This window comes from Bos taurus, chromosome 3, assembly GCF_002263795.3.
Source record: "Bos taurus isolate L1 Dominette 01449 registration number 42190680 breed Hereford chromosome 3, ARS-UCD2.0, whole genome shotgun sequence".
Classification (NCBI taxonomy): domain Eukaryota; kingdom Metazoa; phylum Chordata; class Mammalia; order Artiodactyla; family Bovidae; genus Bos; species Bos taurus.
In genome coordinates this window covers 104108914-104126264 of record NC_037330.1, presented here as the reverse complement: position 1 = coordinate 104126264, position 17351 = coordinate 104108914, and the positions used below count along the sequence as shown (strand labels likewise).

General features: G+C 42.0%; 1 protein-coding gene across 1 annotated transcript in view; it reads right to left on the bottom strand.

Annotated features, from left to right (window-relative positions):
- The window catches only part of HIVEP3 (HIVEP zinc finger 3), a 565238-nt gene extending 548105 nt beyond the window's left edge, over positions 1-17133 (bottom strand). The window contains exon 1 of the mRNA XM_059885184.1: positions 17036-17133. The gene's annotated coding sequence lies outside the window, so the exon portion shown is untranslated. The remainder of the gene's footprint in view (positions 1-17035) is intronic.
- Between the last annotated feature and the right edge of the window lie 218 nt (positions 17134-17351).

Here is a 17351-nt window from a genome sequence, read left to right as displayed (position 1 = left end):
CTTGTTGTTTGGTCACTAAGTTGTGTCCGACTCTTTGTGATCCCATAGACTGCAGCGTGGTAGGCTTCCTGTCCTTTGCTATCTCCTGGAGCTTGCTCAAATTCATGCCCATTGAGTCAGTGATGCTATCTATCTCATTCTCTGCCATACTCTTTGCTGTCTGCCTTCAATCTTTCCCAGCATCAGAGTCTTTTCCGTGAGTTGGCTCATTGCATCAGGTGGCCAAAATATTTGAGCTTCAGCATTACTCCTTCCACTGAATATTCAGGGTTGATTTCCTTTAGGATTGACTGCTTTGATCTCCTAGCTGTCCAAGGCTTTCTCTAGAGTCTTCTCCAACACCACAGTTCAAAAGCATCAATTCTTCGGTACTCAGTCTTCTTTATGGTCCAACTCTCACATCTGTACATGACTGCTGGAAAAACCATAGCTTTGATTATACAGACCTTGGTCAGCAAAGTGATGTCTTTGCTTTTTAATACACTGTCTAGGTTTGTCATAGTTTTCCTTCCAAGGAGCAAGCATCTTTTAATTTCATGGCTGCAGTCACCATCTGCAGTGATTTTGGAACCCAAGAAAATAAAGCCTGTCACTGCTTCCACTTTTCCCCCTTCTATTTGCCATGAAGTGATGGGACAGGCTGCCATGACCTTAGGTTTTGGAATGTTGAGTTTTAAACCAGCTTTTCACTCTCCTCTTTCACCCTCATCAAGAGGCTCTTTAGTTCCTCTTCACTTTCTGCCATTAGAGTGGAGAAAGGAATAGCAAACCACTCCAGTATTCTTGCCACGAGAACCCCATGAATAGTATGAAAAGGCACCAACAATATATGAGATTCCAATTGTTCCACATTCAACACTTGGAATTGCCTGACTTTTTAATTTTAGCCACTTTGGTGGATACCAAGATATACTTATTGTAGCTTTAATTTACATTTCCTTGAGAATTAGTGATGTTGGGTACTTTTTATTGACCATTTGAACATCTGCTGTGTAAAGTTTTTTGTCCATTTTTCTATTTAGTCTGGATTACTTGCTTTTCTCTTATTGATTTGTAGTTATTTGCAGTATCATCTCCTCTGTTGGAGAAGGCAATGGCAACCCACTCCAGTACTCTTGCCTGGAAAATCCCATGGACGGAGGAGCCTGGTGGGCTGCAGTCAATGGGGTCACTGAGAGTCAGACACGACTGAGCAACTTCACTTTCACTTTTCACTTTCATGCATTGGAGAAGGAAATGGCAACCCACTCCAGTGTTCTTGCCTGGAGAATCCCAGGGACGGGGGAGCCTGGTGGGCTGCTATTTACGGGGTCACACAGAGTCGGACACGACTGTAGCAACTTAGTAGCAGCAGCAGCAGCAGCACCAGCTACTTCTGTGGCTTGTTCTGTCATTCTCTTAATGATGTCTTTTGATGGTGAGTTCTTAATTTCAATCTAATCTAGTTTATCAATATTTTCCTTTATAGTTAGTGCTGTGGTGTCTTACTCAGGAGCTGTTTGCCCATTCTAAGGTTGCAGACATTCTTTTACATTTTCTTCTAAGAGCTTTATTATCTTACTACCATATTTAGATCTACAATGCATCTGGAATTGAATTCTATGAATGGTTTGAAGAAGGGGATCAAGATTCATTTTTCCTACATGGCTATTAATTTTGAACCAGCACCAATTTATCGAAAACATATCCTCTCTCTACTACATTTCGGCATCACCTTTCACCTTTGTTGTAAATCAGTGAGCACATGAGAATTTCTCCCTAAACCCTCTACCTTGTTCCACTGTGCCATTTGTCTATTCTGGTATATACATCACAGTCTTAATTACTATAGCTTTATAATTATCTACATATCTGACAGTTCTCTCAATTTTGTTCTTTTCCTTCATGTTTGTTTTGGCCCCTTTCCTTTCCACACAAATTTTATAACCCATTTGCCAATGCCCATTTTAAAAGCCTAATGCAATTTTGAATGGTGCATGTAATTTATAGAATGATTTGAAGGAAACTGACATCTTTACAACATTGAGTCATCCATTCTATGAACATGGTATATCTCTACATTTCTTTAAGTCTCATTTAATTTCTCTCAATACGTCTTCTTGTATTCAGTGTAGAGATCTTATACATCATTATTACGTCTATTCCTATAAATGTGATGTGTGTGGGGGGATAAGAGGTATCATTTTTTAATTTTCATTTTCTATTTTTGTTACTAAAACATAGAGTACAATTGATTTTTATGTATTGACCTCATATTCAGCAGCCTTGCTAAATTTATTTATAAATTCTAAGAGTTTATCTTTGGTTTTTCTAAATACACAGTCATGTTACTCCTAATAATCACAGTTTTATTTCTTACTCTCCAATGCCTCTTATTTCTTTCTCCACCCATGCTGCAATAGCTAGGACTTCTAATGCAAAATTAAATAAAAGTGGTGATAGCAGATACCCCAGGGAGAAAACTTTCAACATTTCACTCTGGGATACTCCAACTTCAGAAACCAGGAAGAGAGGATCTATAACAAAGAAGACAGAGGAGCATCCAGTGGGGTAAAATTCTCATGTGTATTCTGAGCCTGTTTCTGAATTCTCCACTCTGTTCTCCTGATCTTTTTGTCTGTTTCTGTGTTCGTTTTCATTCTTTTAATTCCAAATAACAGACAACCCAACTCAAATTTATATCAGCAATGAAAGAAAAACCAAGTGTGACTCCAATAATGTCTGTTATGCTCTCCCCCATGGGGGCCTCATCCTTGGCTTCATGTAATAATGCCAGAGTTGGAGTCCCATGAGCAGGAAAAGAGTGAATTCTGCTGGGCACAGAGTCCACAGATGTCCACCACAATTACAATTCCTCTGCCAACACCAAAGGGGTTTACTTACTTTACCTATGGACACACTATTAGTAACTAGTAAAGCTTTTAAGTTCACATCACTATGGTTCTTTTAAAAAAAATTTTCCAGCTATTCACTCATATTTATTCTGAAAGAATCTATACTTCTAATCTGTCTCCTTCCATTCTTGTCATAGGGGTCTGCTTCCCCAAAGCACCTTAAGTTTTTCTTGCCTACAAGCAAGCTTCATCCTCATCCCTCTCTTAGAATACCTTCTCCTTTTCTCTCTTCCTAATGATAAGCTGACCCTCCGTCAATACACAGATCAAATCTCCCCCCCCTCCATGATATCCTTCTCAATTACCACATCTGGAATTGTTATCTCTGTCTTCCCATGTACTTAATAGCATAAAAAACAGTTTTTTAATGATCCAGATTTGTCAAGTATCTTTTCCTATTTGTCAGTCTCCCAACTAGACTATAAATTCATCCAGGAGGAAATCCTTATTTTCATATTTCTATATAAGCTTCTCGGCAATCTGCCCAACCCTAAACACATAGTTTCTATACTGAATATTTTTAAACCATGGGCTGGTTAAGCTATCACCCCTATATTTTCTCCTCTTCCTTTCAAAAGAATGAAGAGCAGTAGAAGAAAGTAATAATTAATGCATGTGGTTTATGATGTGGATTCTGCTCTGCAGGTGAACCTCATGATTTGGGAATGGTTGTAGGTACTTACTACAATAGAACCCTGGATGCTGAAGTTTTGGTTTTAGATACTGTGCAAGGTGCTGGAAAACAGTGAGGGATAATATAGACACAGTGCCTGTCCTCATAAAGCTCAAAAATTTCTTTTCCAGTGCTGTAATTAATTATTACATTATTTTCATAATAGTTTTAATTAAAATAAATTCTTACTTTTAACCTAATCAATGCCAAAGAATGCTCAAACTACCGCACAATTGCACTCATCTCACACGCTAGTAAAGTAATGCTCAAAATTCTCCAAGCCAGGCGTCAGCAATACATGAACCGTGAACTTCCAGATATTCAAGCTGGTTTTAGAAAAGGCAGAGGAACCACAGATCAAATTGCCAACATCCGCTAGATCATCGAAAAAGCAAGAGAGTTCCAGAAAAACATCTGTTTCTGCTTTACTGACTATCCCAAAGCCTTTGACTGTGTGGATCACAATAAACTTTGGAAAATTCTGAAAGAGATGGGAATACCAGACCACCTGACCTGCCTCTTGAGAAACCTATATGCAGGTCAGGAAGCAACAGTTAGAACTGGACATGGAACAACAGACTGGTTCCAAATAGGAAAAGGAGTTCGTCAAGGCTGTATATTGTCACCCTGCTTATTTAACTTATATGCAGAGTACATCATGAGAAATGCTGGGCTGGAAGAAGCACAAGCTGGAAACAAGATTGCCGGGAGAAATATCAATAACTTCAGATATGCAGATGACACCACCCTTATGGCAGAAAGTGAAGAGGAAATAAAAAGCCTCTTGATGAAAGTGAAAGAAGAGACTGAAAAAGTTGGCTTAAAGCTCAGCATTCAGAAAACTAAGATCATGGCATCTGGTCCCATCACTTCATGGGAAATAGATGGGGAAACAGTGGAAACAGTGTCAGACTTTATTTTGGGGGGCTCCAAAATCACTGCAGATGGCGACTGCAGCCAAGAAATTAAAAGACGTTTACTCCTTGGAAGGAAAGTTACAACCAACCTAGATAGTATATTCAAAAGCAGAGACATTACTTTGCCAACAAAGGTCCGTCTAGTCAAGGCTATGGTTTTTCCTATGGTCATGTGTGGGTGTGAGAGTTGGACTGTGAAGAAAGCTGAGCACCGAAGAATTGATGCTTTTGAAGTGTGGTGTTGGAGAAGACTCTTGAGAGTCCCTTGGACTGCGAGGAGATCCAACCAGTCCATTCTGAAGGAGATCAGCCCTGGGATTTCTTTGGAAGGACTGATGCTAAAGCTGAAACTCCAGTACTTTGGCCACCTCATGTGAAGAGTTGACTCATTGGAAAAGACTCTGATGCTGGGAGGGACTGGGGGCAGGAGGAGAAGGGGACGACAGAGGATGAGATGGCTGGATGGCATTACCTACTTGATGGACGTGAGGTTGAGTGAACTCTGGGAGTTGATGATGGACAGGGAGGCCTGGCATGCTGCAATTCATGGGGTCGCAAAGAGTCAGACACGACTGAGCAACTGAACTGAACTGAATCAATTTTCTTAATCCTTTCTTAAATTTAACACTCTTTGCATCTTATTTAAGAAGTCCTTCCCATGCAGAGATTATGACAGCATTCTCTTGTTTATCAAAATGTTTATAGTTTTTCCTTTCATGTTTAATTTTTTAAATCTCCTTGAAATTTATTTTTACATACTATACACAGTGATAGTCAGATTGTGTTTTTCCATATGCATATCCATGGGTCGAATACCATTTATCAGAAAACTCAATGCTAACCTGTAATGTGTACTTTGCAATACATAAAAAATCCATAAATGCACAGTTTTGTTTCTGGGCACCCTATTTTGTGCTAATTGATAAGCTATCTTTGAATCAATTCCACTCTTTCGATATTACTACAGCTTTATATCCATAGAGCAATGATATCCATATCATTAGAGACTTATATCCATAGAGACTTGATATCCATAGAGCAAGTCTTCTGACCTAGTTCTTCTTCAAAATGTTTTAGTTATGATTGCAGATATTTCTATTGCTCCTTAGAGTTCTGTCATCCTTTTCTTTATATATTGTGCTATGCTATGAGCATATATTTAATATTTCAAACTGATATTTTTCCTGGTAAAAATAACTTTTTATCCCTAGTGATGTTTTGAACCATAATATCTGATTCACCTGATGTTGTGCTTATCATTTGACAGTATACATTTACCTTCTTTCCCTTTCATTCTTTGTGTAGTTTTAAGCTGTAGATAAGTCTTTCTCAACTAGCTGGGATATCATATACTCTGTTTCTATTCTTTCCCTGGTTCTTCTAGAAAATGCAACATACATTATTCACTTATCAGTCTACGAATAATTATTAATCTTTACTCTCCTTAAAGGAAATACCAAGGCCTTAGAATGCTTTCTTAACTTATATGCTGTTGTTGTCTTATATTCAATTTTCCATATTTTAATGCATAAGCTATTAAAATCCTATTTTATATTTCATCTTTCTTTTGTTTACCTACATAGTTTACCTCTTACTATCTCTCATCTTTTGCCACTGGAATCACTTTCATTCTGCCTAAAGGAAAAAGAATCAGTGAAGTTAATGGGAGGCAAACTCATAAAGTGCTAGCAAACTACATTTTCTTTACATAGAAATGTCTTCATACTGTCATCTTCTTGAAAGATAGTTTCTCTGTGCATAGAATCCTAGGTTATCAGCTACTTCATTACAGAAAACGTTCCACTGCTTTCTCTCTTCCATTGTTGGGAAGTGTGCAAATCACTCTTTTCAAGGCAAATTGTCTTTTTCTCTGGATATTTTTAGAATTTTCTCTTTGCCTTTAGTGCTCTTCTTGTGAACTTTTGGCTTGACATATTTTATTAATTCTGGAAAAACATCAGTCATTATCTCCTCAAATAGTTGCTTCTGATCCTTTCGCCATTTCCTTTTAGAACCTCAATTAAAAGTACATTAGAACTCCTCCTCTAGATGTCTTTTAACATCTCTTCCATATTTTCTGTCTTGTTGTTTCCCTATGCAGCATTTTGGGTAATTTCTTATAATATAGCATCCAATTCACTATCTCTTTTTGCTTTGATCTAATATGTTGTCTAACAGTAATCCATTCGGTTTTTAGATTTCAGTTTTGTATTTCTATTTCTAGAAGTTCAATTTGGTCTTTTTCTAACCTGTTAAGTAACTTTTAACTGTTAGTCATTCTCTGAAGACATTTATAAGTTTGCTTTAATTATTATGGACATAATAAGCATAGTTATTTATTTGTCCCTGATAATTCAATACATAAAAAATTTAGGAGTCTTTTTGTTCACTCATCATGTTTTGTTTCTGACTGTTACTGCTCACTGGACCTGGAAAACCAGAAAGATTACTTCCTTTAGAGAAGATTCATCTTCTGCCAGGGTAGGGGAGGGTAGGGGAAGGGAGCACTGGAAGTATCTTAAAGCTAATTCATGGTTTGAAGTTCTCTGAATCAAGGTGATACAAAACCATCCTCAAAATCTGTACAAAGGCCAGCCAGTGACTACAACCTACCTTTTCTTTTCTCTCTCACTCTTCTCAGTACCTGAGCACTTTCCCTGTTGCCACTTAGGATGGGGAGGCATGGTTTTACTTCTGGTTCACCTCTACCCTGAATAGTTCCAGCTTTGTTTGGAGACAGTCTCCTATGAGACTATCCACCTTGAGCAACCCCTGAACTTTGAGCGCTAAATTCCTTGTCTTCAAGGCTGCCAAAACCAAAGCCCGTATTTATTAGGATCAACAAATCTTCTCAGGATAAAACCTACTTAAGTGCTCTAGTGATTTGTACATCTCTCTCTATGATTTCACTGGATCATAGATTTTGGCCTGACAGTTCTTTTTTCTCTTCTCAGCTCTTTAGAGTTTTTGTCTTAATTTTAAATTTTAAAAAATATCTCCAACATTTTAATATTTTTCAAAGGGAACTGCGGTCCAAATAACCTTACCTATCATTATCAGAAACAAATGTCTACCATTTCCTATTTTCATGATCACTGAATTCGTTTTCCTTAACAGCTACAGTATTTGCATGAGGTTCCTCTTGGCAGGCGGAGAAGGCAATGGCACCCCACTCCAGTACTCTTGCCTGGAAAATCCCATGGACAGAGGAGCCTGGTGGGCTGCAGTCCATAGGGTCGCTAAGAGTCAGACACGACTGAGCGACTTCACTTTCACTTTTCACTTTCATGCATTGAAGGAAATGACAACCCACTCCAGTATTCTTGCCTTGAGAATCCCAGGGACGGGAGCCTGGTGGGCTGCCGTCTATGGGGTCGCACAGAGTCGGACACGACTGAAGCGACTTAGCAGCAGCAGCAGCCTCTTGGCAGAAGAGGGGAGGACAACCAGGATACCCTTTCAAATTACCTGTTTTCACAACCCAAAGGCTCTCTTCCTCCTTGCTACCATAGAGACAGAATACTTCCTACAGATATGGCTACTTTCCTATGTGATTCTTTAACAGTCATTCTTCTTTTTCCTCTTTGAATCAAACTATGTCAGGAGACTGCTTCTACCAGCTATACATCCAATTTCCACAAAAATTACTGCAAGCAAGGGATATAGCTTTTACACATCATGGTACACTTTTCACCTTATAGAATGTGATGTTTATGGTACTTATTAAGATCTGATCTTTGTTGTTGCTCTCTCTCTCTCTGTCTCTGTACCGCCTTCATTCACTTCTTCCCACCTGGCTTCCCTCAATCTCATCTATTTGGGACAGTCTTTACACACATTTTGAAGTCTATAGATTAAATTTCTCTCCTAGTTGAGCTGGAAATGGAGTTTGCAAGATTTTTATTATTACTTTTTCACCTTTCTTGTTGTTTTTGAACGTTTTCAAGGGAGAGAGGGGAAAATTGCTAACTACTGAAATAATGTTTATCCTCAAAGGTCAGAATCATCTTGATTCCTGTATCTCATATGCAGTACAAAAAATACATCATTAAGTCCTGTCAACTCAGTCTTTGAGATATATTCATAACTTGTCCAATTTGACCTCCTCCATCTCTACCCTAGTCCGAGTCACCATTGTATTTTATCTGGTTTATTGCATAGCCTCCTAACTAGCTGTCCTACAGATACCTTAGGTGCTTTGCGGTTGATTCTCTGTAAGGTATTTACATTTCTCAATTTTTTAATTGAAGTAGAGTTGATTCACAATGTTGCGTTAGTTTTAGGTATCCATCAAAGTGATTCGGTTATACTGAGAATACATATATGCCCTATTTCAGATTCTTTTTTCACTTAGGTTATTACAAAATATTGAATTGAGTTGCCTGTGTATGCAGCCCTTGCTTACCTGTTTTCTATGCAGCAGCTTGCATCTGCTAATCCTAAGCTCCTAATTCATCCCTCCCCTCACTCTGTTTCCCTTTGGTAATCCTAAGTTTATTTTCTATGTTTATGAGTCTGTTTATGCTTTATAAATAAATTCATGCGTATTATTTTTAAACTCCATATATTGTATAAGAGATGTCATATGGTATTCATCTTTCTCTGTCTGACTTCATTCATTTAGTATGATAATCTCTAGGTCCATCCATGTTCCTGCAAATGGCATTATTTCATTCTTTTTTATGACTAATATTCCATTGTATATCTATATACCAAATCTTCTTTATCCATTCATCTGCAAGACATTTAGATTGCTTCCATGTCTTGGCCACTATAAATAGCAACATTTACATTTTTTTAAGACATAAGCCAAACCATGCCACCTATCCTCAAAATCTTCCAATGGCTTCCCATCTCACTAGAATAAAATTCAAAGTATTTAACACAGTTGTGAGGCCCTAATCCCCTCTCTCCCTTCTCTCCTCTCCCATTATTGTTGCATTCCAGCCACAATATCCTCCTTGCTGCTCTCCAAACAGGTCAAGCATACACCCACCTCAGCACCTTTGCACTTGCTAAATTGTTACAACCTTAGTTCCCTCATGGTTCACTCCTCACTTCTTTCACATCTCTGCTCAAATATAACTTTGTCAGGAGGTCTTCCTTGAACAACTGCTCTCACACATCACTACCCCACACATCCACTCCACATCTCCTTACCCAGTTTATTTCTCTTCTTGGCACTTATCACCACCTTATTTTTCTTATACTTGCTTTTTTGTTTGGAGTTGTTTTCTACAACCAAAATATGAACTCTATGAGAACAGGGCCTCTGTCTGTTTTGCTCACTGATGTATCACAAGCATGTAAACGGTACCTGGAGCCATAGTAAGCACCCAATAAATGCCACTGAATTAATGCTATGGCTACAAAGGAACCCAATTGCAAGAAGTACAGTGAAAGCAGAAATTGCACAGCTCCTCCATCTTTGCTGTCACACCGTCTCTCACTACTTGCCGTCCAGCTTCTCTGCTCATCAGGCACCTCCAACATCCTTGTAGCTGAGTCTACAAGTCTTTCCCACCTGAGGTTCCTTGGCTCAGTGTCTAAATCCCAAATATCTGACTGGTCTGCCTTAGTCCAAGAACCCACCCAGAATCCAATTAACCACTGTTGAGGGACAGATGGGGGGTGGGGGGTAAACATGTCTATTCACATGCCAAGTAGAGTCACCTTCCCCAAACTCTTTAAAAATGGGGAAAATGCTGGCAATCTTTAACTCAGATGCAGAACAAGCCTCCACGAACACATCCCTGACAATGGCAGAGAGAATGTACATGAATTCTATTGATACAAGGGTGCCTCTAACAAGTGTCTTCAGAGTCCTGTGAGTAATATAAGTGAGTGAAGAGGGCAAGGTGGTAAAGATGGCAAACTCAGGAGTCTCTGCTACATCCAAAGAAGTGCAGCTACTAGAACTAACTCCTGCCAAGGAGGAATGTGGGTCTGGAGTTGCCAGATCTTCTGATGGTTCAAGAGAAGCCAAGAAATTTGGAAATTGTAGTGTGAAATCTCCCACTTTAAAAATGATGACAACTAATCCAATTTTTTGAAAAACAAAACACCGTGCAGACCAAATCAAACACATCTGCTGATCAAATTTGGCTCAGGGCTACTTGTGAGCAATTCTGTTTTACACAGTCAGCTCAAAAATAGGACACAGGTAATTTATCACACTCAAGAGCAATGTTTCCCAAGGGGTTCAGTGTGAAGATTTCATTAGCTGGAGTAACCAGAACTTTCAGTCCCCTTTTACAGCACTTGCCCTATCTTCTCTGCCAGTCCTGATGCAAATGCCCACCAACTTTTACCCAGGAGAGACATGGCTTAGTGGAAAGAATTACAGCCTTGGAATCAAATAAATCGGGTTAAAACCCAGTGCTACCTCCTAGCTTTCCTTAACTTCTCTAAAATTTAGTTTCCTCATCTGCAACCTGAGAATACTAATTCCTGCCTAGAAGCATTCTAAGGAATGAATATAAGCAAAGTGCTTGGTACATAATAGAGGCACAGAATAGGTAACTTTTATTAATAGAGTAGCAGGCAGTCTTCCCATAGAAAGGCATGATAGCTGAAAATCTACAATTGTGATACAGGATGTTCACAAGCTCATACCACCTAAATCTTCTGTGGGATAAGTAGAGGGGAAAGATGCATTTAATAAATAAAATGCGGATAAGAAATACAGTCATGCAAGGGCCCAGGTCTTCACACTAATGGAAATACTGGTGAACCTAGTCCAGAATGAATACATTTGTAGAAACCAGCAGTAATTAAAATTCATAGACATCAATTATCTGATTATTCAAGAACTCTCTCAACTTTTGAAGCCAGGTTTTGTATGCATATTACAACACAACACTGAGTCAAGTAGATGCATGCCAATTCTCCAATGGCCTAAAAAATTTAATCCTGTAGCTCAAGGAGACATAACCAGGAGGAAAAAAAAAAACCCTGCTGGCCAGGTGTAAAGGGCAGTGCTGACTCCATCTGCTGTGGGCTGCCAGGGGGCCGGAGCAGGACTGTCCGACATCCACCATCAAATGCAGGGGAGCGACTGCTATGGCAGAGAACCCAAAGCCATCAGGAGGAATGCCTCTCTCGCCCACCTTGCCCTGCAATTTCCAGGAAGGAGCCAGGTGCAAGCTGGAGGGCCACACAACGCACACTTAAAGGGTCATGAAACAGGAAAGGGGTCATCCTAAAATGAAACATGTAAATGAAGCTCAATGCAGGAACTGAGAGCACCCTGGACTGCAGAAATCAGAAACACCTTTCTCCTGGCAGGGAACTCTAAATAGGTTTCGCCCTCCATGAGGTTTAAAAAGAGTTTTGTCTCTGATTGGCTGTGCTTCCCCACCAAGGAAACCTGACCTCCCCCATCCCAGATCTGCCTGGGCCTATTCCTATTCCTCAGGCCCTCACGGCTGTTATAATCACGCACGTCCATTATCAGCTTTCCTCCAGGGGGTACCAAGCACCGGAAAATCACTTATCTCCTTCACTGTCAAGTCTCCCCAGATAGGCAGGCCATCAGTAATTATTTAAGCTATTTTCTAGATTTAAAAGGTGGGGGTGCAGAGTAGTCTAACATGAGTGGAGTATAGATCAAGATAGACAGGAACTGGCAATCGTTGAAGCTGGGCATTGGGCAAATAGAAGCTCATTATACTCTTTTTTTCCATTTTGGGGTATGTTTCAAATTTTCCATAATATAAAAGTTTTGAAACAAAGATTTCAGGAAAACACAGCTACAACCTGAAAACAATATCAGGTGCTCAACCCTCTCCATTCTGTGTCTGGACACAGAAGAATCTGGAAAGTGCTCAGATCAACAGCCTCCAGGGTTCCTGCACTCCCAGAACAGAGATAGTATCTTCGAGGCATTACACTCAGTGTCCTCAACAAACCACCTTTGAAAAATTCCCTAGAACTTTTCAGAATTATTCTGGCAAGACCCAGCTTCCCTTCTTGACCTATAAACCCTTGTGCCTCCACAAATTACCCTGACAACCTCAACCCACTCCAAGGGCCTCTACTTCCTGTTCCAAACTACCGTGTTGAGCAATCCAGTTATTGAAATAGCTCCTGGGTGGCAGACGAGCGTCTGTTAAGCTAGTTCTCCCTCCTGAGAGTCAGAAGGGTGCTGTTATCACTTTCAAGGAGCCAAGGAACACTTTATATTTTCTTCTTCCTCTTCCTTCTAACTTCAATTTGCTCCTAATAAGAAGTTGTTTTCATCATCTAAAGTGCAGTTTTTCAACCCAACCCTATGAACATCTCAGCATTTCCTGTTTAGGGGGCCAACCTGTGCATTGTGGGGTGTTCAGCAGCTTCCCTGGTCTCTGCCCACTGGATGCCCATAGCATATATGCTGTCCCCAGCTGCCACAACCAAAAATGTCTCGAGACATTGCCAAGAGTTCCTTAGGGGGCAAAATCACTCCTTGTTGAAAACCACTGGTCTAAAAGAGTGAAAAACCAAGATCAATAGGGTCCTGGCAAAAAAAAAAAAATTGAGATATACAGTTTATTTCCACATACACTATTAGATAACATATTTCAATGTATATATTTCTAAATAAGAATACTGAAGAAATATCACATCCCAAGTCAGAAACACATAAAGGAACAAGAGAAAAATGAACTCATAACACTTGTAACTATTTCTTCTGTCTTGTGGCTTCCTGTGTAAATCTTATTTGTTTCCTCCAGATTATTCTGTTTTCAAGCCAATGCAGACATCATTTCACAGCAAGTCCTCTCTAAAGTGCCACACCATCTGTGTTGGGAGGGGAGACTCCTAATGAAGTGAGGTGTGCTGGCCTTCCAGCACATAGTCGACAGGTGTCACTGGAGAACAGAAGCCCCAAGAGAAGATTCCCCCAAGAAATCAGAAGAAAGCACCCAGAACACATCCTCCCGGTAGAGCTTCAAATATCAATAGATTGCCATCATGGCCAAGAAGCAAAACAAAAGGCTAAGCAAGCAGCATGCGAGGTGACAACACCCAAGGGGAAATACTATTCTATTACTTCATTACACAGAGGGAGTTTCCTGTGGTACACTCCCCTTCAGAAGAAATAAAATCTGCTCTCTGCTCTCTGTTCTGCACAGGCCTTACACTAGTCAGTCCATTATTCAGCTTCGGAGGATTTACGTACAAAGCTGTCTCTCCCAGCTCCACTCCCAGTGGCCCCCTGACTCCATGGAGATGTTAACATGTTCCTCCTCTCTGATGCTATGGACAGCCAGGTGCTGGGCACAAGGGATGCTGTCTTTTGGGCTCCATTCCTCCTGAAATCCCACTTCACTGCCTGTCTCAGCCTGGATCCCCTCAGTCCTAGATTCTGGCCAAGGCCTCCTAACTGATCTCCCTGGTTGAGAGTTTCCCTTCTAACCCAGGTTTCACATGGACGATGATCTTTCAAGGGCACAAGCCAGAAGAGACCAGAATCCTTCTGCCGTTTCTCGCTCCCTATCACTGGATACAATCCCTTCTTCTTTGGAGCACATTTTCAAAGCACACCAAATAGATGGCCCAGGAGGTGTCCAAGCAGGAGCAGGATGAGCACTGAGTGAAACAGGTGTGCACCCATGGGGGATTCATCCACTGGATAGGTGGTGAAGTGAGGAAGCGAAGAGGGTGTTAGATGCAAGGACCGTAAAGTTTCCTTTTAATCCTGACTTGCCATGACGCTGGGAACTCCTAGATCTGCCATTCAGGTCCTGCCATCTGACCCCAAGCCTCCTGCAATGTGATACTAAATGATCATCCGTGAATGTTCCTGAAGTAGTCCAGCACATGGTACCCCACTTCCATAAGATAACTTCTTTTCTGCTTGTCTTTTTTTTTTTTTTTCAATTACAAAGGAATGGTTTTGCGGTAACAGAATTAAAACAGTCCTGAAATATTTTAAGATGAAGTGTCTCAACAACTGCACTCCCATGGTGACAACTTCCAAGCATACGACATGTGCCCTCCACTCCTTCTCCATAACACGTACACACACACATACACACCCTACTCATTTGATACTTGATCTTATACTGTGCCTTAGGGAGGAAAAGATTTAATTCTTACATGCATTGACTCATCTCTCTAGCTCCCCAAGAGGTTAAGCCTGGTTAGTTCATCTGCTTCAATTGCAATTATCCCACCAATGAGGAAATGGGAGGCAGGGAACTCAGGTACCCACTTTAAAATCACAGATTAGTTGGCAACATAGTTAAAACCAGAATAAGAACTCCTTTCCCAGTGTTCATTATTACACTGTAAGTGCTCTTCTCCACACAGTGCAGAGCACGTTCAGGAAGCAAGTAGAAATATTACTTGGGAAAAAAATAACTTACAGAGGCAGGATAGCACAGGGTTAAGTACCTGGACTCTGAACTCAGGCTGCTGTCATTAGGATGTAGCTGTCATTTACTTGGGGCTTCCCTGGTGACTCAGACAGTAAAGACTCCCCCTGCAATGCAGGAGAACAGGAGTTCGATTCCTGGGTCAGGAAGATCCTCTGGAGAAGGAAATGGCAACCCACTCTAGCATTCTTGCCTGGAGAATTCCATGGACAGAGCAGCCTGGCGGGCTACAGTCCATGGGGTCGCAAAATTTACTTAACTATGTGACCTGAGTCAATCAATTGGGCCTCAATTTCATTGTCTGAAACTGGGGTAATGATAGTACCTCCCTTACAGGGTTGTTGTGAGAATTAGATAAGTTAATACCTATAAAGCACCCAAAACAATGCCTACTACCCATGCTAATAAAATCAGCATCATAGTTCTAATATAGCCCTCAAAATACAGTAAATATTATCCTTCTTAAAATTAAGTCTGGAAAGTCAAGATTAAATCTTGTTAAATTTGTTCCTTGTTCAAAAAGAAATCAGCATGGGGGAAAACTCACATGCTATTAGTCCACAAAAATTTAAGTGACACAGTGACTGAAATCATTTCTACAAAGAGAAATGACCTCATAATGACCTCATAGATCAAACGCATTGTAATACCTACCGTGCCAAAGAATAAAAAACCTTAACAGCCTCTAGCAGTAATTATCTAAGTAAAATGGGCTGCAAATCTGTTGGAGAATTGTTTTTGCCATGATAATATTTCGAGTAAATTGCTGCTTCTATACTAAAAGTACTGGTGTCACAGAACTGGCATACTAATAGAAAGATTATTAAAGAAACACTATTAAAATGAATTAGGTATTATTAAAGATTCAACACTACAACAGTGCCTGATTACAAGAGATTTCAAGCTCTATTGCTTAATGGGCAGATAAAAGTGTTAATTAAGCCCACTCTTAGAGGATGTCCCTAGGCAGGTCTACAAACCACAGGCAGCAAGAGGTCTAAGGACTAAATGAGAAACTAGTAACACCAGCCCAGTTGGATACAGTCCTACCAGTAAGATGGGGAGAGATCAGGAAGAGCCAAGGTTTTCTGCACAGAAGAGGTAACCTGGTAAAGCACACAACCATCCAACTTTTTTGAATCTCAGGATTTTTGTTTTTTTAACTGCTTTGTCAGCAACACTTCTAATTGCTCCTTTGCTTAAGTGAAGAGATCCAAATAATCCACCATAGATTGGCGACCCTTAATAAACAGTATAAGCAGGGAGAGGCAGAGAAAGCCTTGCCGTGATCACCAAAGCCTTCTCAGGCAACCAGAAGACACTGAATAGCTCTCACGGCAGCATCTCGGCCAAAAGCATCTCTCACCGCCAACAGCCTAAAGCTCTCAGTGGTTCTTAAAAGAGTTGCTAGACTAAAGGCATTAGCCATGAGTTTCAGGATCTATTTTGCTTTCCTACCTTGTTAATTAACTAATCAGGGGTGGCAAAGCGCCTCACAAATATAAAGTGTCAGGGAAATGCTAAGTAAATTCACCTACATGTTCTATCAACGCTCAATTAGGAAAGGCGGAAGAGCTAGAGGCTCAGCTGTCCCCAGAATGCTGCAAGCCAAGGGCCAGCTAACGTGAAGGCGGAGAGACCCGTGTGCCCTGCAGCAGCCTCCAGCCCAGAGCAGGGCTCTCGGCAGGACTTCTGGAAAGGAAACCTGGACCAGGGCCACCCGGGGCAAAGCCAAAGCTGCTGGAGAGGCGCATCCTCGCCGTTCAGCCTCCATCTCCCCGCATCGCTCAGATGTCAACAAACCCGGACCACAAAGTGAAACTTTCCAGGCCCCCACCGTCGTGCTGGGTGTCTGCCCTCTGCCTGCGAGCGCGGCGCAGGGACAGGTGTGGGGCCGAGGCTCAGGAAGGGACCCCCGCTCCCAGCCCCAGCGATTGTGTAATCGACCTGAGACGGGAGTTCTCGGGACCAGCCCCACGCCGGGATGCGGAGGCGCGGCCCGGGGACCCTTCTGCAGGCGCGGCGCCGGGAGGTGTGAGGGGGATGGGGAGAACGGTCGTCCCGCCCCCCGGGACCGCCCCCGGGAGGCAAAGGGAGCCGCGGAGCTGACACAGCCCGGAGGGGGCGCCCGCGCGGCGGACCGCTGCCGAGCTTGGGGACGCGATGGCTCGGCAGTGCGGCCGGCCTTACCTGCGCGCCGGCCCGGCACGGCGGAAGGCGGTTCGGGATGCCGAGGCGGCGGACGGCGGTCGGCAGCGCCGGCAGCCACCCAGCCACGGCATATAAGTAACCTCAGCGGCAGCGGCGGGCGCGGGACTGACAGCCCCAGGCCCCGCCTCCAGGCCCCGGGCCCCGCCCCCTCCGCGGCCGCGCAGCTGGCCCCGCCTTCTCCGCCCACCGCCGGGGTCAAGCTCGGTCCACCGGCCCGGGGGGCGGGGGCCTTCGCTTCCGATTGGTCCGGGAGGTAACCGCCCCGCCCACTCCCCCGCTCCATCCTTGGCTGCGA